The 25802-nt window shown below is 38.4% G+C and overlaps 1 protein-coding gene across 16 annotated transcripts in view; it reads right to left on the bottom strand.

The window, feature by feature from the left end:
* The window catches only part of LOC126761505 (poly(rC)-binding protein 3), a 269045-nt gene that overhangs the window by 96651 nt on the left and 146592 nt on the right, over positions 1 to 25802 (bottom strand). For 12 of the 16 annotated variants that reach the window (XM_050477778.1, XM_050477791.1, XM_050477787.1 and 9 more), the window contains one exon: positions 3157 to 3229. The exons of the other annotated variants lie outside the window; for them this stretch is intronic. The gene's annotated coding sequence lies outside the window, so the exon portion shown is untranslated. The remainder of the gene's footprint in view (positions 1 to 3156; positions 3230 to 25802) is intronic. 16 annotated transcript variants of the gene reach the window in all.

The raw sequence follows: 25802 nt of genomic DNA, 5'->3' as shown, positions 1-25802 counted from the left end.
GCGCTAATGACGTTGACAGCAAACAACAAAAATAAATGTGTGCAAATGAATAACAACTAAACAACAACAGCAACAATAACACAAAAACAACAGTGACAATATACGTACGCAGGCAAGCGCTGACAACATTTGGCAATTACAGTTACAAGCGCATTTTTTCGTACCCCCAAATGGCTAGAGTTGTTGTTTTAGCTGTATATAATACGAGTAAGCGCCCATACCAGCGCTGTTGTTGCTGCTGGCTTTAATATGTATGTTAAATCACGTTTGACACGCCGTATAAGCGTCGCGTCTGCGCCACTGCGGCCCTGCGTCGGTGTCTGTGTGGTCTGGTGTGGACTGGGTCACTAAAACATCGTTTTTATTGGTCATTAAAATGATAATTTAAAATTTCTAATTTATTTTTTGAGCATCGTAAAAAATCCAGTAGCTGGCCGGGGTTGGCAGTTAGCTACAAGCATATTTATATACATACTTGGATATATGCATGTAATATATGTATATAAATAGCTGTGATATTTGCTTTTAAGCGCTATTTTATATGATTTATCTCGTTTTGTTTTATTCATTTATGGTGCTGAGGAATGCCAGGGCATAGAGTAAGCGAATATTTAAAGTAGATTTATGTCTGCTGGTTATTAGGTCAGTAGTTGGGCGGTGTGACACAAAAAAAGAATTCCAACAAAAATAAAAAGTAACACAAAAATGGTTAACTTCGTTTGCAGCGAGGTTATAATACCCTTCACTAATAAAATAATAAAGTTTCCATACGAGAGTTAGATTTTGATCGTTCAGTTTGTATGACAGCTATATGATATAGTAGTTCGATCTGAAAAATTTCTTCAAATATTATAGCGTTCTCTTAGAAAATAATCTATACCAAACTTCGTAAAGATATCGCGCCAAATACAAAAGGCTTCCATAGAAGGACTTGATTTCGATCGTTCAGTTTGTATGGCAGCTATATGCTATAGTTGTCCGAAATCGGCTATTCCGAAGAATTAGCAGCATCCTGTAGATGTGTGCTAAATTTCAGATCGATATCTCAAAAACTGAGGAACTAGTTCATGTATATACAGACGGAGATGGCTAAATCGATCAAACCGAAGAATAGCAAAATGGCCACAGCGCCCTGCTTTGTTGAATTTTTGAGCTGATTGTCACCGGAATGTGGTCCATCTTCGAGTCTAAGTAATAACATTAATGTCTACAGAATATCAAACATCGAACTATAAACTTATATGCAGTCCAAAATGGCTTGCAGGTTTTAAGCTGAAAGTCGAATTTTCAAGGAATATTGGTCTTACATACCGATTGCGAAAAGAAATTTTAGAAGAAATACATGATTTTTGGGCATAAACTGCACCAAATGCAAATATTTACCCGGCGCAGTGCCTGAAAACTGGAACTTTTCTAGAAGATTCTTCATTTACATTTTTTCAGTATAAATAAAATACGTCTCTGTTAACTAATTTCAAAGTGACCTGCATCAAGGCAATCACAACCCACCCACCACCAGCGCGCGTCAACACCTGCAACTTGCATGCCTTCAAGTCCTACGGAAAACTACAAAATAACGGTAAACGTTGCAAAGCAACTAGCATACTGCCCGAAGTACTAATGCTACTGTCATTTGTTTGTATGCAATTAACAGCCGTAATGTGCTGCCACTCTTAGCCATACAACTGTAAATGAGAGCACAACACTGTAATTGCATGAAAAACTTACAGTCGAAATTGAATTTTGCGCTATTAATGCATTTTCTCATTATAATTACATAGACAAATTGTTTTCAAAGGAAATGCAAATTAATAAAAAAGAGAACGATTAATTTTTACTGCTTTTTAATTTCAATTACTATCAAAAATATGCTCGCGTCGGCAAAAAATATGTTGTTAAAGCAAAATGTAATGATTCTTTAAGCTTTTCGTTAATATATTGCTTGTCGAAGGCAGTTGCCAGCAAATCATTGAAATGAAGCTTGTGGGCAGTGACGGTGGACTTGAGAAACTGAGGAGGGTCATCGGAATGTGTTTTTTAAATAAAAATTATATGATTTATAAAAAAATTAGTATATGTCCCTTATTCTTTTAAAATATTTCGGAACCCCGAATAGAAGTCTTTGAATACCGAAATTTCGGAATTACAGAAATCTGCTACAAGGTCATTAAGAACAGTCATAACATATACTGCAGCCGTCTCTCATTTTTGGAATTCTCTATCTTTCCGGGATGCTGAATTATTAATAGCAAATCCCAAAATTTCGGTATAATTTTTTGGCGAATCTTTTGAAAAAAGTATATTAACCGTAATACTATTCATAAAATTCGTAATATCCTGTGTGATTAACTGCAAATCCGGAAATTTTCGGGATCAATATTAATCCATCTTTTGAAAATACCTTCTTTGGAAATTTTTCGGGATCCCGAGTCTTTAATTGCAAATCCCGAAATTCCCGGACCCATTTTGTTTTTTAAATCTTTTGAAAATACTTTATTAGAGCTTAACAATTTTACCATTATTCAGAAAGTGTTTGCGATTCTGAGTCTTTAATTGCAAATCCCGAAATCTCGGGATATATTTTTTTATTATCTTCATTATTATTCAAAAAATTGTCGGGATCCCGCGCCATTAATTTCGAAATTTCGGGATCTATTTTTTTGTCAAATCTACTGAAAATACTTTATTATCTTCATTAATTATACAAAAAATTTTCGGGATCCCGCGTCATTAATTTCGAAATTTCGGGATCTATTTTTTTTGCAAATCTATTGAAAATACATGATTATCTTCATTACTATTCAGAAATCCTTGTATATACTAATTCTCTATGACCCCTGCTATAGTACCGGCTTTGGATAGCAGGTTCAATAAACAAATAATTTTTACTATTTTCTCATCATAACAAATCATAAGCTGATGTTTTTCCGCATCTGTTAGGCGTTATTGATTGACTATTTTTTACTTCATTGAAATGCAAATGCAACCTTAGCTAAAACAAATTGACGCCATCACGGACTGTTAAAACATAAAAAATGACAGTAGCAATTTTAATTATTAAAAAACTGTTTTTATCTCTAATTAAAACATTTACGATGTTTTTACAATGTAAACAACTTAAGGCCGTAGAATAATTATATAAATTGTGGTACTTACGAAAATATTCCAAAAGTTCAAAGAGAAGTTTGCAAGTTGCATAAATTTGCTATTCAAATGGCTAAATCGAGAGCTGCAATGAAAGAGAGAGAGAGGGAGAGAAGAAAAGTTAATTAATTTTACAATTAAATTTGCTAAACTTTGAGGAACAAAGCAAAAAATTGCATAAAAGAAGCAAATAGATGTATGTATGTATGTTAAAAAATAATAATAAAATAGACGAAAACGCAATTGAAGCGAGGCACAACAGAGCAAACTTTTCTACGAAAAATATTCAAGAGCGAAATTCTTAAAATTGCAACGAGCGGGAGCAGCAGTGCAAGAAGAGGGAGAACACTCCCTAAACTTGATGTCGCAAAAGTCTTAGACTTCGTTGTTACTTTTCATGCTTAGTACAAAGAACAAGCTCGAACACTGTCTGAGAACAGGTGGCAACCATCTCTTACAACTGTAATAATTATAAGCAACTTGAGGCGCTTGCAGCTGGGACATGAAATGCAGGGAAAAGGGAAGTTAAACTTTTCATGTCGCACAGCAAAATGTAAAAATAAAACAAAGTAAAAGAACACTGACTCTACGACAAGTTCTGCCATAAAGTGCGGTTAGACAATGTGAGAGATGTGGGTGTATCAACGTTGCCACGGTCGGTTGACTGCTTTGCTTATACAAATTAACGGTGCGTTACTGTTAAACAGCCTACGACAAAGTGTGCGTTCACAAGGGCGCAACTTGAGATGAGTAATAAATAGACATAACGGCAAATAAAATTGTACATATGAGTGGGTCAAAAAGTTTGTGGAGCAACGTTGATAAATAAGTTCATTCAAGGACTTGATTTTGATCCAATAGTTTGTATGGCAGCTATAGTGGTCCAATATCGGTTCTGACAGTAGATATTGCGGCTGCTGGAAAGCGGTTGAATATAACTCTCTTGAGTTCCAGGCCAGAAAAGAGTTCTAAGAAACGAAATAGCTGATGAGATTGCCAAAAATACCAGCTCTCTGGCTATCGAACAAGTGCGGGAAAAACGGAAGCCACTAAAAAGATATACAATGAAATTTCCGAAAGGGTTGACTAGCGGATCAGGACTATATGGAATACCTTCGGTACATGCAGTACGGTTATTGGCCTAATGACAGGTCACAACCTACTGGCATCACATAAAAGCCGGATGGGATGGTATGAAAATTAAATATCAAGTCGCTCTTAAGGTTCGCAAAAAGTGTTGACGTCCTCTATGATGAAAGCTCAAATTAAACTCTAACTCCAGCTGGCATTACTAAGGATCAGTAAGTCCATGTACGGCGTGTTAGCCGGGCAGTGTAACCTAACCTAACCTTCTTATAGAATATCCAACGTTTCCTGCGGGATGTAAAAAACTTCGTAGCAAACTTTGTAATGTTCGGGGTATAATAGTAATAACAACAGTTTGGAGTTTATGGAAGCCGTGATAAGAAGGGAGTTTTCAGATGTCACAAGATAATCATTTTTTAAAGCCAAGAAATGAAATTCTTATGTTGTGGATGTTATACCAGAAAAAGTACGATAGTTACTCATATATTGCATGTGTGCTTCCTGAACGCACCGGGGGAACATAAACCATTCTAAAACAATTTCATATACTTTTTTCCAACAAGCCACATATTCAATGAATTCAAACGCAATCAAGCGGTTAACCAAGTGGTATTCTTATTTTTACGATCAGCAATTCCTCTGCAATTTCGCCAACTAAGCGATACGATCAAGGTCAATGACCGTTTCTTCCTCTGCTGCTTAAACAAATTTTGGACGCTCTTTGAAGCTTGAAAATGCGCAAAAATCCCTAATCAACGGACGTTCTTTTGGGACATGTGCGCGCTGAAAGCTTAAGCGCTCATATGGGTACAGAATTAGCGATCGACAAGCACAATAACTAAAACAACAATGAGACCGAACAGCAACAACGTTTGCAGTGAAATCACATTAGTGAGTAACTTGAGCCATTGCAGTTTGCGCCGTGTAAATAATATGCGCACAACAACAACAAATCTTATATGTACAAACAGCAACAAAAACATGTTCAGCCGAGTGAATGCATAAATAAATATGGTAAAAAGCAACAAAACAACAAAAACAAAGCTTACTTTTTTGTAAGAATCTCGTCGTGGTAAAAAGTAAACCGGTGTTAGATGCAGGAGTGAACAAAAAAATACAACAAAAACGACGGCAAGAACAACACCAACTTTATGCGCAAATGAAGCACATGGCCGAGATTGAATTAGACTGAAACGAGGCGAACGAACGGTAAAGGAACCACGCGCAGGCACATGCAATGCAACACGGCCACGGCTGAGCGGGAGCGGGTAAGAGGCGGCAGGGCGGCAAGTTGTTGGCGTTCAACAGCGAATTGCAGTGGCATATACGAATTCTATACGCCAAACACGGTAAGCTGGTGGATAAGGTGTGTGTTATTTTTGGTTGCTGTTGTCGCGTTTAGTTCGTCAGCCTCTCACACGGGTGGACAAGAAAGTGTCGACTTTTCGGTAAGCCGAGAACCGCAACTAAAGCGTTAGTTTGCATGTGCGTATCTGTGTGTGTTTGCCAAGTAGCGGTTTTGGCGTTCGTCGAGATCATCACTGCTAAACTCAGCGCATCTCGCTGGTGCTGGTATTGGATTTCGAAAACTTGTCAAGAATATCTCAGCTTCGTCAATTTGCATGTGTATGTGCATGGCGTTATATTTTTAAAAATTGCATTTGAGCACTAATATAATGAAAATTGCGCAATATTTACATATGTATGTGTGTGCGCATCAAATTTTATGCTACCTTTTGCTGTTTCCCCAAAAAACCTTCAGCTGGCAACGCGTTTTGCTCTTCAAATGGCAAAGTAAAACAATGCTTGTGGAGAGAAATATTGCAAAAATTATGGCATCTTCACATGCTTTTGTTCTCAAGTAACACAAAAGGATTTAAAACAAAAAAATATTGCGTCTGGCTGCTTTGAAAAATTTGCTTTTGAGTCGTATGCAAATTGTTATTTGCATTTTTATTGCGTTTGGCAATGCTCTTGGCTATTTGGATGCTGTGCGCGACAAACAGTTGCTTTGCATAATGTAATCATGTCTTCTTTGCCTTTCTTTAATATTTCTCTAATATTGTTTAGCGATTTTTTAAGAAGAAGAGGTGCATTGAGCTTTTTCACAGATAGGTCAAAGTAGTAAGGGAATATTGAAGAGGGTGTTATCTGTAAGGAGCTTTCCGTCAATATTAGTTTTAGGCCACCAGACCACCGTAGTTTTTACAGGTAGAAGGCTGCTATTAAGGTGGCGGTAGACATACTGCAACGAAATGAAGCCTCTTTCAGGGAGGTGAGCATTCACTTGGCAGAGCGGCAATACCGGTGCTGAGCTCGCTAACTGTGTGCTTAAAGCTAGTCATGGAGTGTCTGTCCTCACTAGAAATAGCAGCAAGTTACATCAGTAGTGTAGTATCGCTGACAACTGTAAAACTTGATACGCGAACCAGAGAGAAGGCACCCTTGCTCCGCTCGACTTGGAATGGACCAAGTTGGATCCCCATTGGCATGTTGCGTTCTAACATTGAACCAATGGACCTGTCTGGCGCTGGTCGGGGATTAGTTCCCGTGTGACTGCGGATTTCGCCTCTCTTGACCTAGAGTAGAATGAAGGGTACCTACTGAACTACTTGGCCTTTGCAACGTTCTTCTTGCCGCAATGGTATGGATTTTTGCTACGCACTGTCCGATAGTCTTTCAAAGTTCTTCTTGGCGCAATCGTAGTGGTTTTTACTAGTCACTGTCCGACTGTCTTTCATGCGGTAAGGCTAAAAATCTTTTCGGACGCTAGTTTTCAAAGTAGTATGGAGGTGAAACACGTTCTTCTCCATTGTCCAGCCTTTGTAGGACTGAGGCTTAAACATTTCCGTAGTCTTATCTTAGGCGAACCCGAAGACATAACTGAAACTGACATAGCCGTTTCAACAAATTTGTTTTAGGGTCAAAGCGCTTTGTCGATTTGTGACGGTCTTTTGATCTATTATAAAGAAATTTTAGGTATCACAAAGAACTGGCATTCTAAGCTGTCCAAGTGAGATTCCTGTTAGGATAGTACTCTAAACCTAACCTTTACTTTTTTTAATTGTTTAAGTGAGATATGTATGTCTTAGGATCGACTTCTTTAACTAACCTAACCTAATCTATTTGAGGAAATATGTTGTAAGCGTTCGTTGAGCCAACAAAGTAAACGATAAACGTCAAAAATAGTCATTGCTTTTGGCAAAATTTCGAATTTAACTGTAAAATAATAAACATTTTTACTTGCATGACAAAGCACGATGTCGGATTTCCAACAAACGACATGCAGCAACATGCACCCTATAATATGACTAAGGACATAAAACTAAACTTAGTGCTGCCGCTCCGTATTTTTCTAGCTTGACCCGTTTTGATGATCTATAAACCTTTTTACGAGACACAAAACTGCCACTCCAGTAAACAGTCCAACAGTAAAAAGAATAGCAAATTTGGCAATTCACCACACAAGGTGCTCGGGCGCAGGTGAAAATAAATCTGCTTAAGAGCAGCGACAACAAAAGTACTCCATTTGCACTAGGCCACTCTCTCCAGTCGCCGCCGCTTGTTTGCTTAGCTCAGCCTAATACATAGCAAAGACCAAGTCCTAAGACTACATGTGAACTGCCGTTGCTCAAGACAACACACACAACACATGTTGCAATTGCAAGCTTGCTGCTAAGTTGTCAAGTTATTATTACAAATGTTGCACACTTTGCGACCCATGCTTGCTGCCAACCGCTTGCTTGCAACAGTGTTGCCACTTCTTGCTGTTTTGTTGCTGTTGCAAATGTTTACATTGTCGGCGCTTAAAGTGTGTGCAACTGTTTCGAATGTAGTGCGTTAGTATCCTTATATAGAGTAGACTGCCTTCTAGAGTGCAGCCACTGAAGTGGAGTAGCTTTCTGGGTGGCGTTGCGCCGAAAGTGGTAGTAAATGTGCGGCCAGTCGTAAATGCAATTGCCATGCAGTCGGTTTTGAGCCAAAAACATTTGCTTGTGACGAAAATAAAAGCAAAAAAATATGTATGTATATATGCATGTAAAAATACAGTGACTGTTAAATGTTGCATACAAAGAGGCGACAGGATATAGAAATACATACATATATTCATATATACGCATTTGACTCCATTCAGCTAAGTATGCTTCTAAGTAGAAAGCTTGTATGTTTGGTACGAAATGCTTCTTTAGGGTGCCCATAAAAAAATCACTAATAGATGACGGTAAAAAGGGGTTGGACAGCACTTAAACTCTTTTACGAGGAAAGTAATAAAAAGGTAAGAAATAAAAGTGAAATAAAATAAAGAAAGCCAGCAAGGGTTAATTTGGAGTGGAGTAGCAGCTTAAAAACCAGCTGTAAGCCAAAGATCCGTTTGTAATTACGAAAACTTGAAACAACTAGATTAATAATAGAACGTCCTTACAAAAGCAGGATTTCTAAGGAAAAAAAATACCTTAGTGAACTATCCTTGTAGATAGATTATAAATAAATATTTAAACCTTTCATCTGTAAGGACCTACTAAGAAATTTGCCTTGAAAAGCAAGTTTTAGAAAAATGTCTTTACTTCTTTACTGGCGTGGATATCGCTTATGCGGTTATAGCCAAGTTAAGTCAGCCAAGTGTAGGCAGGTCTTTCTCCACTTGATCTCTTCAACGGATTAGAGATCCTCCTCTTCCTCGGCCTCCACCGGCGGATATTGAATTGAATACTTTCAAAACTGGTGTGTTCTCATCCACCCGGACAACATGACCAGCCCGCTACTAGATTACCCCTTTGGGTTCTACAAGAGTATGCTGCGGTCTTGAAACCTTCGCCGCATCTTTTCGTAGAATTTTCATGAATTACGCCTGTCGAGCAGCTTCTCAAGCTCTTCATATTTTGTCTGTATACGGATCTCTCTTCCCTCTTCAACTCTCGGGATCGCAACATTGTGGGGTAGTCAGTCTTCTGAAAAATTTAGGTACTTGAAATTAGAACGAATCGCGGCCTCCGTGTGGATCATTATGCAAAATACCAGTAAATTCTTCTTTATAATCAACTAATTGACTTAGAATACTGAAACATGGGCGTTAAAATGTCGTAGGAATCGATTTTGGTAGAGCTGAACTACTCTTTACCTCTTCTTGTAATCAAAATAACATTTAAAAGCGCTAAAAGTACTATCAACAGGATTTAGGTACAATAAAAGCGAGGCGGATATTGGCATATACTACAACCTCTGAAATTTTGTCGAATTTGAAAATCTTTAGATGATTAGTGATCGGGAAGACTTTTGGACTGCCTTGAATTTAGCAAACATAGCAGAAGGAGGGACTGGACTGGTTAGCATTTTAATGGATCAGAAGATCAGTTGAGAGAGAAGTAAGACGGAAGCATTCAAATGGGAATACTAAAAAGAAGGAAAGAAGCAAGTAATATTATCAAGGCAATATAAAAATGTTCTTAGAGCTGTATGTAGTACTCGTATACCGCCAGCCTCAAGTCTCAACCCTAAAATTTTGCACTCAAACAGTAGTACTAAGCTATTTACTAACTTTTTACGTAATGTACTATTTATACTGAAATCAAACAGCAACAACAATATTTTTCACAAGTATGCTTACACAACAGTCAGTTGACAGTCGTCTGGCAGTTTGTAAGCAGTCGGCCACGCGTAAAGCGCTGCCGAGCACTCATACTACACACGCGTCACAATGCCCGAACACCTCCCTAACAGCACTAAGCTTTTTTGTTTTTAACGACAACTCCTGAATGTCACCTGTCCAAAGACTTTTCAGAGACAATAAAGCTTAAAAGGTCCACCACCTCAAACCCCTTTCTTTCTGCTGGTACGTGCTTTGTGTTATTCACTTTTGAAAGGTTTTAATGCGCAGAGCTTAAGTGGAGGTAAGCAAAGGGGAGAAATATATGCTCGTGTGTTATTTAAAAATATATGTAAATACTGAAGGTAGGGCATGTGAGTAGCTAAGCTGTGTAAACCATATGTGTATGTGCTTATGTAATGCTCATGCCACTTTGTGGGTGTTTGCAATGCAACTAAATACTCGTATTGTAGAAATTTGTAACTGGAGTACTCTGAATGGGTATTCCGTAGGTGTGTATTGCTCAGTCGTCGTCGTCATTAATGTTATTGCGGTTGTTTTTGTAATATATACTCGGCATGTTTACCTCTGCGCTTGTGTAAGGTTTCTTCCACTTTTGTTTTGCATTTGCTGGAAAAATTTAGTTCGAAGGTTTTCACGCCGATGTGCGATATGGTGAAATAGTAAAAAGTCAGAAAATTTAATGAAATGGTAATTAACTCTTAACATTAGTAGAGAACACCCTTACATCCTAATAGAATCAATAGAACTTTGTAAGATGGATGGTGGTTGAAAAGTAGAATTTTTCGCACAGAAATCTCTTTTGAATAATGCTTGGGGTCGGAGATGCAATTGTGGGATCTTGTAGTTGGTAAGGTTCTCGAAAACACACACCCAATCCACCGTTGTAGTGGAAAAGCCTATGCTGACGAGTCTGCAAAATTTTTGTTAAATAAAACTGGTCTACGCAATAACTAGTGCGACCTTTCGATAAAAGCAACTGTGAAAAGGTTTGCTCGATGATTTGCTCCCGACTTACGAAGGCCCGAGGTCCTAACTCGCGTCTGTCTTGAAAAATAAAACCGATTTCGGAACCAGAGTCTGTGCTATTACTTGCTTGGAGTTTCACCTTCAAAACTTTTGAGATACGACCTGTGTGTTAGAAAGAGATGCTACCAAACCGAACCGTTGGGGATAAAAATGATTTTAAAGTAACTAACATTCCTTAAATCAAATAATAATCTCTAACAACTTTTTATAAGGTTTCCTTTGACTTGTCTCCACAGAGACCGAAACCGAACCGTGCGTGTGTGGACAAATATTAATTTCGAGTAACTGACAACACGTAAGTTCAAAACAGCCTCGAGCAAGAGCTTTCTATAATATTTTCCTCGACTTGTCTCCTCAGAGACCAAACTGAACCACAAAGGGCCTAGACATAAATTGTTTTTGAGTAGCGGACACTCCGTAAATTCAAAAATAACCACGAATGATATATTCTTTGAAGTTTCCTTCGACTTGTGCGCTCAGAGCCCTAAACGAATCATGCTGACAACCCGTAAGTTAAATAATAGTCTGGAACTTTGAGCTTTTTCTAAAGTTTCTTCCGACTTGTGTTCTCAGAGGCCTAACCGAATCCTGCTGGCGTGGAGAAAAATGGTTTCAAGGTTAATGACTGTACGTAAGCCAAATATTAGCCTAGAACAGGACTTTTTCAAATGTTTTTTTCGACTTGTCTCCACAAATGCATTAAGTCCGGGTATACCCCTCAATTTTGAATAAAACTATGCTCTACAACTGAAACGTTTTAACGTGAGAATTGGTTAGAGGTAGAGTTTGGTGGTGCTTTATTAGTTTCGATGATGGACGATAAATGCTATGGGTTTGGTGAAGAAAAACAACTAGTAAGAGAGAGAAATCCTTGAATTGCAGGATCCCAGTCGTTTCGTAATCATAATGGTAGCTTTACATATATATTTCTTAAATGCAACTCTGAGCCATTACGCTACTTCAGTCTTCTTTCCCGGTTGCAACTTTACTCCCTCCAAAATGGCACGCTATGCCTTCGTATTCGTTGCAGTCTCTAATAAACGACATTTCTTTGTCTTCTACTTATTGCTGGGCGTGCAATATTCCCCACCTTCGCTGTTACTGTGCACAGCACGTAATTTAACGTCTTCTTCGCCGTTGCTTGCCACATTCTTGCCTTGCCACATTGCCAATGATCAATGAAATGTGTACTACTCTTTTTGTGCTCAGTGCCATTGTTGTTATTTGCTCTTTGCACATTCATTGTATGCTTCGTAGTTGTTATTGTTTTAAGTTGCTTATTGTTTTGTGAGTAAGTGTATTTGTCTGGGTGGTGTTGCCACTTTTTCGTCGCTCAAGTGTGAAATGAGAACAGCGTCGCGTCGCGGATGAGCCAAGGAAAAGCTTTTGTATTTTTGCAATACAAATGTAAAAACAAATAAGAGGAGAGTGCAAAAGAAACAATCAGGGCAAAAAAAATTGAAAAAATCCAACAAATACAAACAACAATCGGAAAGAAAAAGCGGCGCCAGAAGCACGTTTGATTTTCTTTGCAAAGTTGTGAGTGTTGCAGCAGCAACTTCGGCGGCAAGAAGTCATTGCTCTTTGCCAATATATTTGCAGTATTTGTAATGGTTGTTGTTGTGCTGTAACCAGCACTGTCATTGCATGTTTTGTTTGCAAACGAAGTGAGAAAATAAACTTTTGCCAACTCTTTACTTCTTCTTCCTTATGCTATTTTCTATTATCGCGCGACTTTGTTGCGGTTTTTTGGCACAGAAATTAAAAATCTCTTTCAGCTTGTCGTCGCCAAGCCGAAGTGTGCGGCTTAAGTTGTGAGTCTATCTGTCTAGCAGCATTGGCGCGTCCGCTCGTAGACGGTGTCGCTCATTAGCTCTAGTTAGTTGTTAGTCTTTTTGTGGAACAATTGTAACGGCAACGAATTAAAATATTTAAAGTTTTTTAGTTTGCTGCGAAGTTACTGAGATAAATAGTTGTGGTGTGGTCTCACTTAGCAAGTTTGCACTATTTTTTATTTGGCTACTATGCGAAATTGCTGCTTTCTAGCCTAAATTGAGGTTACTAGTATATATGTAGAGAGTTCCGGTGATAAATTAAGGCATTTACAAAAATTAGTTTGAGTCAGGAGCAAAAATTTGTATATTCGTATAGCAAAAGCGGGGATGAATGTTAGAGATTGTAGAGGTATTAGAATCCATATCCTTTTTTGCTATCTATTTTGTATTCGAATTAAGGTATAACCCTCAGGTTTTGGAACCTAGGTACTTAGATAACTGCAAGCCTATGAAATCCTTGAATTCTTAGGCTGTCGAACCTCGCCCTGGGGGTCGTGAGAAGGAAGGACTCACTGGAGGAGAGGGGCGCTAAGCTGTTTGAGCGCCTTTCAAGCGCCATAACTCTAGAAATAGATCTACTTCTCCAGAGCGCTGTGCAGTGGCAATGTCTTTCTGACCCGGGGTAAATCGGAATAGATCTAGGGACCTTTTCGCTCTCAGCATGGTTCAATTTTCATGGTTACACGGGTTCTAAGTGGATACTATCACATCGGGATTCATGCAGTAAGCTTGAGCATCTTACCGGAAGCCAGCTGTATCAGCTGGTTGGAAGAAGATGAGATAGAAACTTCACTGAAACAACTCTTCCTCAAGGATCAGCAATCTAACCAAACCTGGGATCCATCGTAATGTCCCTAGAAATGTTCGCACGAGAAATTGATTTTACGACGTATCGGCGAGCGGAATAAAATGTTGATAAGAAGTGATGATGCCGAATTCGGTATCTACTTTGCCATAAACATTGGCGAATCGAAGTGTTATCACTCTCCGATAGGCTTTTGGAAACTGTGATTGGCTTACATGGCTTTTATTCCAGTTTCTCAAATTACATAAGTATAAACCCCGCATCATCCGAAGAACCATTTGCGTCAGCATGAATATCACTTAATTCCACCCATGAATGCATTCAATCAAACTTATCACATCTAATACGAATTAGATCGCAAAACGGATTAGGTTAAAGAGGATTCTAAGCTAAATTAATGCAAGTTTATTGCAAGCGACAAAAAAAATTATGAATCTCCACACTTGTTTTCTACACAATCAATCAATTAAGAGCCAACACACGCAACGCCATAAGCCGATATCGCATGGAGCAGATGTAATCTTATCTTGTGCATCCGTTGGAACGCAACAATATTGTGATAATTATTGAAAGCGTCAAATAGAATTAAAATTATAGTATTTCTCCGGCTAAGCTTGCGATAAAATAACTCGGAAAGCTGATGTATGTACGTCGGTTAAATAAAACCGAGAAAATACGACTCATTCAATCTCGGTTAAACAGACAGCTGACAATGCGGGGAGGGCGGACAGCTGACAAGCGGTCGGTTGGTTGTTCAATGGCAATTTGTCATATTGACTTGAGTCATATAATGACATCTAAATGTATCAACATACATACATACATATATGGTATGTACATATGTAGGAGTGTGTTTTAAGAGTACTCGGTTGCAGTTCTGCGAATATGCTTAGTATATATGTAGGTGCAGGCAGCTGTGGGTTTTATGTCGTATATTAATGGTGATTTAATTCAATTTGTTCTGATTATAATTGCAAGTACTAACTACCTACTTTAGATGTAAGTATGCAAAAGATAAATATCTTGAGAATAAAGACTGGTGTAGAACCAATTCACTTGAGTATAGTGTCGGTCTGTTTTGGAGTCCGGTCAAAAGGTGAAATCGTAAAGGAACAACCGACAGTTTCCCAAATTTAATGCAAAGCTCTGACCAGGAGCCAAGAGAAGATGAAGATGGCCTATCTTTAATGATATAATCACAAAAAGAGTTCTGTAATATGTCTCGAAGAAAACAGGGGTCTCCAATTTTTGATTACAGACGCAGATAGCTTGTAATAACAAACGCGAACTCAACTTTATGGACAAAACTCACGATACCGCCGAGCAAATTTGGCATTTATAAGGAAGGTAGAAGGCACAAGAGTATGCGACGCATCAACGGAAATGACATGGCTAATGGAGTAGGAGCTGGAATCTATTACTCGGAGCTGAATTTGCACTCATGAAAGTAGCTAAGAACCCTGAAAAAATATAAAAAGAATAAATCTGGGTTTACTAAGGACCAGTAGATTCAAGTCCTGACTGCCAGCCAGTATTACCTAGCCTAATCTAAAATCTGTCAGCTCCAGTAGTCTGAACACTCTTGAGAGAATCTAAGCGGTCTACCATCACTTTATTACCTGTAGAACTTGATCTTTGAGTCGATTCTTTGTAGTCAAAGATTAAGGTATTTTTTAAATCTTAGTTCTGTTAATCAATTAGTTTGTAAATTCAAAAAATTGGGGTTAGTTTTGCAGAACCTGACCTTAGAGCCGATCCTTTGAGGTTATAGTAGCTCATTAAGCAATCTCATAACGTAATTGGACTTGTAAGCGTCAAAAACGTGTTCTTGTGGGTTAGTTTTTGAACATGACTTTTGAACACTCGCACAGATGTACTTTTTTCTCTACATATAGTCCGCTAACCGACTTTTGAATAACTATGGCTTCGAGTTGAAGTTTAATATTTACTGGCAACAAAGATTTTACGGGTTTAGAAGATCTGTTAGATATTTTTTGAAGGGTTTCCGAGACTGGAAGTTCCGGATATTGACTAGTGGACATTTTACCGTGTTTCTCTAGGGTTCCCACATTTAATGTTTAACCGAGGTCTAGCTCCGTAACAACTAATTTTGGAAAGTTTGCAGCTGAAATCAGTGCCTTTCGCTCTTGTTACAACCATTTTACTACATAAGTACACACATATGTATATGAGACATATCTGGTATATTCATAAGTCTTATTAGTAATAGCGCATTATGCGGGACAGACAGGGTGCAGCTGAGAATGATGAGATTTGATTGTCAGTCAGTTTAACAATGCATAGATTGGCACTGATGCGAATAAATTGCGCTGAGGACTTAATGGCGGAGGCAGCAAGGGCGGGAGAGAGAAAGCGTGTATGTGAAAACTAACTGGAAGAGTGGGTAAGTAAACACGTGTAGTGGAAATATAAATATGAATATGAACATGAGTGGGTGTGGGTGTGGGTTGTACTTTTATTATTTATATGTACATATATACACTTGCGTTCCATAAGACCGAAATGAAGACAATGATAAATGCGCAAAATGGTTAAAGAATAGCAAAGTACTTTTGGAAGAAAGTTAACAATTTATGTGAGTAAACGAAGAACGTCATTAGGCACGAACAACGCGGGAATTTGCAGAGCGGCAGGGACTCAAGAGCACAGAAACACATGATGTGGCGCAGGCGATAAGGCGACGGAGATGAGAAAATCAATGTAGACGTGTGCTAGAATGATACAAAAGCTACGCTCAAGGCGAAAGCCAGGCAATACAAATATGAAAATTAAATTTTGAGGCGAGAAGAGAAGCGCAATGTTTCGGAATGGCGAGCGCCAAGCTTGCTGGTATAACATATAACATTTATTTGCTAAGCCAAATTGTCTAAATAGTGATACGTGCACGTTTAACCGAGCCAATTATAGGCGTGCTAATGTGCGTGCCGGAAGGAAATCAGCGGCGGCGCAAACAAAACGTGGCAGCGTATACCGAGCAGGCTGGCAGGCGAGCGCGCGCTGAAATTACGGTTTTGTGTGTGGAGCTATGACGTAGTGGCTGAAGGTAAAGTTTCCGATTGTTTGCGCCGTTGATGATGTGGTTAATGGTGGCGCGCACGAAAAAGGAATGACAGAAAACCAAAGAAAAAAAAACTGCGCAGAAATTATTATGAAATTAGCAGCAATAAGAGTAAAGCGTGCAAGGAGAGCGTAAAGCGAAAACTTACGAACAGCAATCAATCAAATTTTGGGACGCCAAGCAAATAGGATACAAGTGCGTAGAATCCTACGGGCAACTAAGCAAATCTGTGGCGGGCATTTGGCCCACACCGATTCCATTTATCGCCTCCTCCTTCGCTGATTTTTTAGATAGAGGAATTAAGGTAATTATTTTGGTCGCTAAACGAAGCGAGAAACGTCAAATGGTTATGTAGGCACTGAGAGAACAAGCCACCAAATGAGAATGACAAAAATAATTTGCTTTATAAAGAATTTGTGCGCGCAAAATTAATTTCGCTGCGTAAAGTGCCCACATGCGGCGTCCGCGTAATGAAATTGAAATTATTGCGACGGTAATGCTGCAAAAGGCAAGTAATAAAACAACAGCAACAACAACACTAAGAAACCACAACACAAGTAAAAAAGCGACACTAATAACAAACCACAACAACAACAGCAATAACAAGCAAACGACAATAAATGCGAGTGCGTAACTGCTGACCCAGTGTGCGGTGCTGGTGGTAAGTTGGCAGCGGGGGCCGCGGTGTTGCGGCCGGCGCAATGTGCAACAACGGAAATGCGCAATTTTTAGTGTTTTATGCCTTGTTGTTGTGATTTTAATTTTATCTAGTAGCTTGACGACAGCGCTGGACAGCAAACAGTCAGTCAAGGCACCATAGCAGCTGGTGGCTGGGCCAGTGAGCGCTTGAGCAAATGCATAAAAAGTTATGAGGAAAATTAAAATTTAAACGAAATTGCTAAAACGCTCACGCAGCGCGCGTTTTATTTTATTTTTTTTCCCAATCCCGCCCACAAACTTTTCTACGCGTGTTCTTTCGCCTTTTAATTTTCTCGAAGTTATTAAATGTTCGGACGAGTTATATAATATCAATCAGCGAGAGGCAGCTGTGTCGGGTGGCGGTGACGGAGGGGGTGACGCAAATAAAATTTTGAGTGTTAGGATTTGAGTGAAGAAGCTGTAACTGTTCTGTCCGCTTATGATTCAGTGCTTAAGCTCTCTGGGGACATGAAAAGGAGGTTGTCGAAAAATTTTTATGCTTTCTTAAGCTGGAGCAAACTCTGTTATTTTTATTAATGAATAAGATATTATTTTAATCTAATTAAAACGCACATTTGGACGTAATTGCGGTTGTTATAATTTGTCTTATTTAGAAAAAGTAAATAAAATATGTTTTTACTGGCCCAAAAAATTAGCGGAATACTAATTTAATTATTTTTAAAAATATTTTATTAAAACATATAACACAAATTTATTTTAAAAAAATTGGTAAGAAATGAGTACTTTATTAACTTTGCGCCTAATTGTAGGCAATGACTTCCGACTATTACATCCTTAGTTGGTATAACAACCATGTCGTAATAACAAATTATTAGTTTCTAATTCAATATAAAGCGCATACCAATAGAGATGACGTGATTTTGATCCCTTCCCGCGGTAGTCGAGTCTATGTAATTGGATCGGACCCGGATTTATATCCGGCCAAGGACTGTCAAACCGATAGTATTCCTCCAAATTACTTGAGCAATGTTTTCTGCCGCTACAACAACAAAAACTTGATGTTGACTGTTCGAGGGGACCATGTTTGCTTACGAATTTGTGTCAAATAGTGTCAGTAAGTTCAGTAAGGTTTGCTATTTCATCATTTCACCGACAGATATTTAAAATGAGCGCCAAAACTTAAGGAGATGTTCACTCATACTTGAATTTAGTCGGCAGTGTTATAAATGTAGAAAGATCCATTCGTTCGGAAGCACCTTTAAACTATGCCGATTATCATAAATGTTCTGACTGACACTCAATAACAAGACTTAGGCTGTTGAGTAGATTATCGCACCAATATAGTAGATTTAGCGATCCTTCGCCATACAAAAATGAGACTTGAGCATATTTGAAGCTTATGTATCCGAAATCTCCTTACAATGTGTTCGCTTAATAAATATTAAACGATGTGAATTTTTGTGTCAAAAACAGCTGTTTTGTAAATCTCTAACGGCAGTGACGACAGTCTAGCTTAATAAATAAATTAAATATAATCTGACCACTTCAAATTTATGGTGGAAAATGATATTAGATTATTGTCGAAGTGGAATTTAATCAAGGAATAGAAATTGTTGGGAGAGAGAAAGCAAAATATATGTAGATAACAGAAGGTCTTTCCTATTTATGACGGCATATTATGCGAATTTTATTTTGGATATGAATATATAATATATTTCAATGAAATCTCAATTCTCTTATGAATTAAACATATGCAGAATTATCAAAAAATATGTCATTCAACTAGAAGTGCTTAGTTCAAAGAGAACTTGAAGAAAATATATAAAAAGAAAAATATGAAATCTTGAGTGCAAATAATGCGACCATTTTAAAGAAATTCTTTGGGAATGTGACAAAAAATATGTAGATTGAAAATGAAATGGCGCTTTGAAGCACACTGTGATAATTGAATTATATAGACTTTCAAAGTGTATTACTGTCATGGCTGACATTATCGTTTTTCTTTTTAATTTTAGAATATAAGTACACTCACTATACAATTATCGCACAATTTAAACAGCTTAACAGCAGAGTACTTTTATCTAGCCCTCAGCAACTCAGCAGTTATGAGTAGATATTTTTGGATTTTTTCAGGTTTCATATTTAATTTTGTTTGCTTTCATTTCCATTTTAATTTAGCGCTGCATTTTTTCCATTCGCTTTAATGTGCGCTTTTACTTAGCCGCCAAGCTGGGACGGGCATGCCGAGCTTTATATAATTTTTTGTTTTTACATTTTTCACACCACTTTATAACAATAAAGAAAAGATGGAAATAGCACAGTTTTTATGAGGGCCCTTTGGTGGTGGTGTGTGTGTGTCAGTGCCGGCACTCCATTTTGCCATTTACATTTATTTATTCATTCATTTAAGCGCAGGAAGCGCGGCTTTTGGTTGTCTGGCTGCTTGTCAGTGTGACAAACGTCCTAAGCCAATGCCACAGCATAGTCTCCCGTGCTCCCTGTTATGCTTAGCGGGGTAAATATTGTGCGGCAGGCGGGCAGTTCGAAGTGTTATGTTGCATTGTGTCCTTTGGCAACTAATTCCCTGAATTCCCTGCAACGTGCTTGGATATAATACTGGCACTTGCCGCCACAAACGCCCGCATACGCACACACACTCAAGTAGAAGTGAGAAAAAGCGCGTAATAACTTCTAGTGAAAGCTCCAATGTAATTTCCATTTTTATTTGAAATTATATTTTAATTTTTTATAATTTAATTTTTAATGCACTCCGCAAATATGTAATGGCGTTATTGTTGTTGGTTTATTTATTTTTTTGTTTTACTGTAGACAAGTGCGCATAGACCAAGCTGCTGTTGTAGGGTAGTAAAAATTAAAAAAAAAATAAATAAATAGAATTTCAAAGCAAACAAGCCAGAACGCGCTTGTTGTTGTTTGCACAATTGAATTTTCATGTTTGCATATTTTTAAATAATATCAATTTAATATGCAGGGAAATAAATTTTTTACATTTAACAGGCTTTGGAACTACGCTCGGAGAATAAGTGGGAAGAAATTTAGACGCGAAAATATTGAAAATTGTTTTCATGGGATTATAGTGCTTTAAAGTTCTGGCAGATCAAAAATCAGCAGATAAAGTCATTACGCAGTCTTAAATGAGCGATAATTTCAGATTTATACATTTATAAACTTTTTATACTATCAAAAAGTAGAGATTTCAACAGATATATAAAGCCTACTGACTCTTTAAAAAAATTTGATATTTTGACGTGCGAATTTTTGATTGAAAATTAGGGTTCTTTCGAATTTAGTTCGTCCCTGGTTGTCCTCCTACCCGATATGAAGTAAGCTTCTTTTCTGACGTAGTTGCAGATCATCACAAGCCGACTCTCGGTCTCTTCATATATATGTACATAGATTATGTTAGGAAAATAGGTTGCGTATTCGCGAAGCCACGAATAATACCACATGGGCTGCTATATCAAGTGGATCAAACAGACCATTGCATATCGAATGCCTAGAGCCAGCCACAAATTTATAGAGACGTCTTTTATCTATTCCATCAATTTGCCCGGATCGTAAAAAGTTTGGCAACCAAGGCACTTCAAACTTAGACTGGCGAAGGGTGGACAGTGGAGGAGAAAGTGTCTAGCTGTTTCCACCTCATTTTCGTCATTGCAACTTTGACAAGTTGCGTCCTCAAAAATCTTTAGCCACACCGTATGAGAACCAATTAGATAGCGTCATGTTAGGACGTCTATCATTAACGCAAAGCCCACATATCCAGCGTCCGGATGTACGAAGATAAGAGAACACCTCCTCATTTCCATCCTGATGGGTACGGGTGCCTTTTCTTGCCAGCACGTCGGCTTACAATTTCCTACGAGTCCGCTGTGGCTAGGCAGCCAGACAAGTTTAATATGGAAGCAGCTTATTGTCACTGTTAATGAGGTCAGGTGCTTCTTGATTAGTTTTGAGCTCACTGACAGCGAGCTCAAGGCTTGTATAGCAGCTCGGAGTTGATGCAAACCTCCTTAAAAGCAGCTCATCTGCTGGCGCCTTGATGGCTGCCACTTCTGCTTGAAAGAAGACACTACAAAGGTTACTACAAATGTCTGGAAGTCTGAAACAGGAGTTGATTGAGAGCTCCACCTGCAACCCTCCACTTGAGCTCCGATTCAACCGAGAAAAAGCGAGCTACGCCTATTCTACAGCGACTCCCCACAAATCTCTCGGGGGTATGTGAGCGGAATAATTCTGTTAGTATGGCAGAACTGTCGAGGCATACAAGTATAGAGTTACCGACCTATTTTCGGTATGAATGAATCACTGTGAGAGCTTTAGCGCACCTTTTCCACAGCTGAACACAAAAATTATAAATTCAGCAAGTCTTCTATTACTTCGACATTTAATTTCAGAAGTACAAAGTTTCTGAATCGACGTTGTTTCTCAAGTTTCGGTATAATTTTCAAAAAAGGTAATAATGAAATCGGAAATATTCGTTTTGAGAATGAGTTCTACTTGAAATACATCCAATTAGGCACGAACTACTGCAAAGTATTTATTGATTGCGCAGCCATCAACAACCAAATACCTAATACCCAAACCTCAAAAGCAAGCCAAACTCATGCACTCAAAGAGAAAAAAAATATTGAAAACGGTCAAGTATGGACGAGCAAGTAAACAGCGTGCAGATAACCAAGCTCACAACAAACAAGCACAAAGAAAAACCTTAAAAATATTACATTTCAAGCAAGGTAAGACTTCATTTTGTGATTGCAACTCTTAGTTGTTGCCATATGTTGAGGTGAGCAATTTTAATATGAATGCCATTTCTGCATGTCTTTCAGCAACGAAAGACTATAAATATTTAGAGCAAAGAAGGGAAACCGAGTACATTTGATTTTTCTTAGAAAATGCCAAATAAAACAGAGAAGGGCAGATATTACAAAAAATGCAGATTGGAACAAACAGAAATGGGGTAAGGCAAAACGCAATGAAGGACACTAAAGTCAATTTAACTGTCAACAGAGTGAATATCAGCAAGAAAAAGGTGTATACTAAATGGAATGGCTGTTCACTTTTTATACCCATGTGTCGTGCAGGTTGATAGAAAAAACATATGTTTTCCACAATTTAAAGTGTCGAATCGAACGTGGAATTGGTATAAATGAAATAGAATGGTGTAACCAAATAGCATATATACCATTTAAAAGAGTTGAGCTTGTAAGGTATAAAATTGATTAACTTTTGCTGTCTTCGAATCGTCAGACTTTTGAGAATGGCGAGTCGAAAAAAATTGATCTAAATGATGTGAAATGGTATAATTAAGACTACCATCAGCCCTTTGAGTCTGGTGATACCTACAAGCAACTGAAAATCCAGTAGAGAGCAATGATACCACTTTTCGAATCGCCGACCTTTGAGTATGAAATATAATATTGAAGAAACCCAGATAAATCTCCTATCTTAGAATATTCAAGGTTTTGGATATGACGAATCGAACAAAAAACTGATATAAATGGCATAAACTGGTATAATTACGACTAACATCAGATCTTTTAGTCTGCTGATACGCACAATCAACTGAAAATCGAGTAGAGAGCATTTATACCACTTCAACAACGTACAAATATAATAACATACTTTGAATACAACCGCATAAAATTGGCGCATCAAACAAACAACTGGTTTAAACGTCACAAACTGGTATAATTAAGTCATTAGAATATCGAAAAAACATATCATACGGTGAAAGAGAATATCCGTTTCGAATAGAATTTGCAGCAACCTTACTTGCAGTCGCTTTTTGGTTGTTTCTTAGTTGTCATAGCCAAAAGTGCTATTAGTCGAAATATAAATATGAAAACGGTTGGGGAAATGGATAGCGAGCGAAGTAGCTGCATGCACTACGGTTGAGGTCACATTACAAGCAATAACAGACAGACGGACGGACGGTTGGATGGTTGCCTGGCTGACTTGCTGGATGGGTTGTGTTGGTAGCATGTTTGTAGTCAAAAATATTAAATCAAAACAAGCGAGTCAAGAAAGTGAACGCCAGAGGGTTGGCAATGCGTACACACACGCAGGCAGCAGCGCACGCTTACCGACGCATAGGTCAGTTACAACACGAAGGTAGCGGAGGTGAATGAATAGCAGAAATTGTGCAAGTGAAATCTGGGCTGGGCTGGTGGTGCGAGTAAAGTTTGGAAAAAAAAAACACACTTTGGGGAAAAATATTTGTGCTCAGTGCTTTTCCGAGCTAGTAGAAGAATGTGATAACGGTGAAGGAGGACGAGTGAGGGGTGTGAGTGAAAAAATATATACCAAAAATGATTGAGCGCACAAAATGCCAAAATAATGGAATTTAAAGACTGGCATTTAGTGCTATTGCCCCAGAGCTCGTACAACAGGGAGTATATCAGAAAAATGCACTGCCAACAGAATTCAGCAGATAAAGTAGAAATGCAGGTGCTTGCAATAGCTGCCGAAAGAATAACGTAAAAATAGATGGAAAACTCTGGTTTGGTCAGCAGCTGGGGCACATATCTATAGTAAGAGCACTATGCAAAAAAGCAAGCGCTGGAATGTGGTTGGTAAAAATCAGTGCAAACTCGCTAAAAGCAACTACGTACGCTGATGCACTGTTGGAATTTATGGTTAGTGGACAGTTATTTCGGTGCTGCCAGCTACACGAAAAGTAGCGAGCGCTTGAGTGAGGCGCTAAATGTGGCACTTAGGTATGCAATAACTACTAACAATCTAAGCCGTGTATTCCTGGTGCAGTAAGCGTGACTTTTTGAAGGGATTAAAAAATGTGGCTAAGTTTGAAAACTAATAATAATGCTGCCCAACTGGAAGAAAATTAATATGAGTAGAAAAATGTTTGCAAAAAAATACTTCACTCAAACGTTTTGTGTTTATATTTGGCTTTGCGCACTTTAATCCTTGTGGCAATAACATGGAAAGGTAAATATTTGAGTTCATAAAACTGAATTGCAATAACAGTAATAATATTGACACACCCAATATACAAAAAAAGAAAAAAATGTTAACTTCGGTCGCTGTAATACCTTTCACAAATAGAATACTTTTTATACAAAAAATTGGTTTAGTTCGGTCAGTTTGTATGGCAGCTATATGCTATAGTGATTTGATTTGAACCATTTCTTCGAAGTATGTAGCGATGCTTTGGAAAATTAATAATGTCAAATTTCGTAAAGATACCTCATCAAATGAAAAGGTTTCCCATACAAGTACTTGATTCTGATCGTACAGTTTGTATGGCAGTTCAGCTTACCACTTTTAGATCGTCAATTGGATCTGAATTATTCGAAATGCCTTCGTACCATATAGGGATCGTTGATGTACCCACTAAAACACACCCCCTGCTGCTTTCTGGCCTTTTGCCTTACTTCAGACGTACTAGATACATATGTGGGAGCTCATTTAATAGTCTCTACTATCTTTATGTTTTGGGTTGAGCAAGCTCTTAAACTCGCAGTTAAGCTCTCCTCTGCTCGAAACTCAACAGGGAAGACACGCAAGCATTAACAAATTTTTAAAGTAGGGATGAATAATTGCTTATAAGGCAGACCTGGCACAAAAAGCTTTGAGTTTTCAATGGTTCACCAGTTATTCGTTTCAAGTGAATTTGGACTGCAGCTTCTAGAGCCAGGTTACTTTGAGTACAGAAAAAGTAATTACATACATAGATCTAACCCATTAGTATATTTTTAAGTTATACTGTAGAGGATACCTGGTTGTGCTTTCAGTTCATTCTGCATAAGACTGCTGTTTATAGACTCGGAAAACATGCAAGAGGCAATAAGAAGTGAATTTTCGCACAACTTAAATAAAAACCAGTTGGCACGAGTATTCAGCTGCAAGCTGATAAGTTTTGCAAGCGGCTCAAGCGGACTGCTAAGCAAACACCGGGCAAGGGTTAGCACTACGTGTTTATTTAGTCTAACATAATATTTTATAGCTGGCATTTATGTAAGTTCATGCCAGCCAATGCTGTTAAAGAGTTGCCCGGACGTCAAAGCCTGGACCTCAAATGATTTATGGAGATTTTTCACTTTGCAAGCAGCGCTCGCCCCTTCCCATTGAGCTTTAGCAACTTTGAAAGTAATGTAAAGTAAAAAATGCTTATATTATTACGCTGCGGGAAAGGATATTACTGCCAGTGGTCAAACAAAAACGGGATGGATCACTCGCGGGAGCCATATTGCGCCGGAGGGGCGTATCGAGCGCACAAACAAAATATTTGTGTAATATAGCGCGCACAAAAACAAATGCAACATTGTACGTGCTGCAGCGTGTGTGAGAACAATATTGAAAAATGTGCAAAAACAACAAGCACACACAAGGCAAACACGAGCGAGAGGAAAATCAGCAAATGTCAGTGCCAGTGACAGTAGCAAGAGTAGCGACAAAGATGCTGCTACAACGGTGAAAACGGTACAAGGCAGATGTGTTTGATAGCGCTCGTAAGCTGTGTGAGGAGAGCGTAAGCCACGCACTGGTATTGGGAGGTGGAAGGGATAGGGCGGAGGC

The sequence above is a fragment of the Bactrocera neohumeralis genome, chromosome 6, assembly GCF_024586455.1.
Source record: "Bactrocera neohumeralis isolate Rockhampton chromosome 6, APGP_CSIRO_Bneo_wtdbg2-racon-allhic-juicebox.fasta_v2, whole genome shotgun sequence".
Taxonomy (NCBI): domain Eukaryota; kingdom Metazoa; phylum Arthropoda; class Insecta; order Diptera; family Tephritidae; genus Bactrocera; species Bactrocera neohumeralis.
Note: the sequence above shows the minus strand (reverse complement) of the source record. Positions and strands in the feature narration are given on the sequence as shown.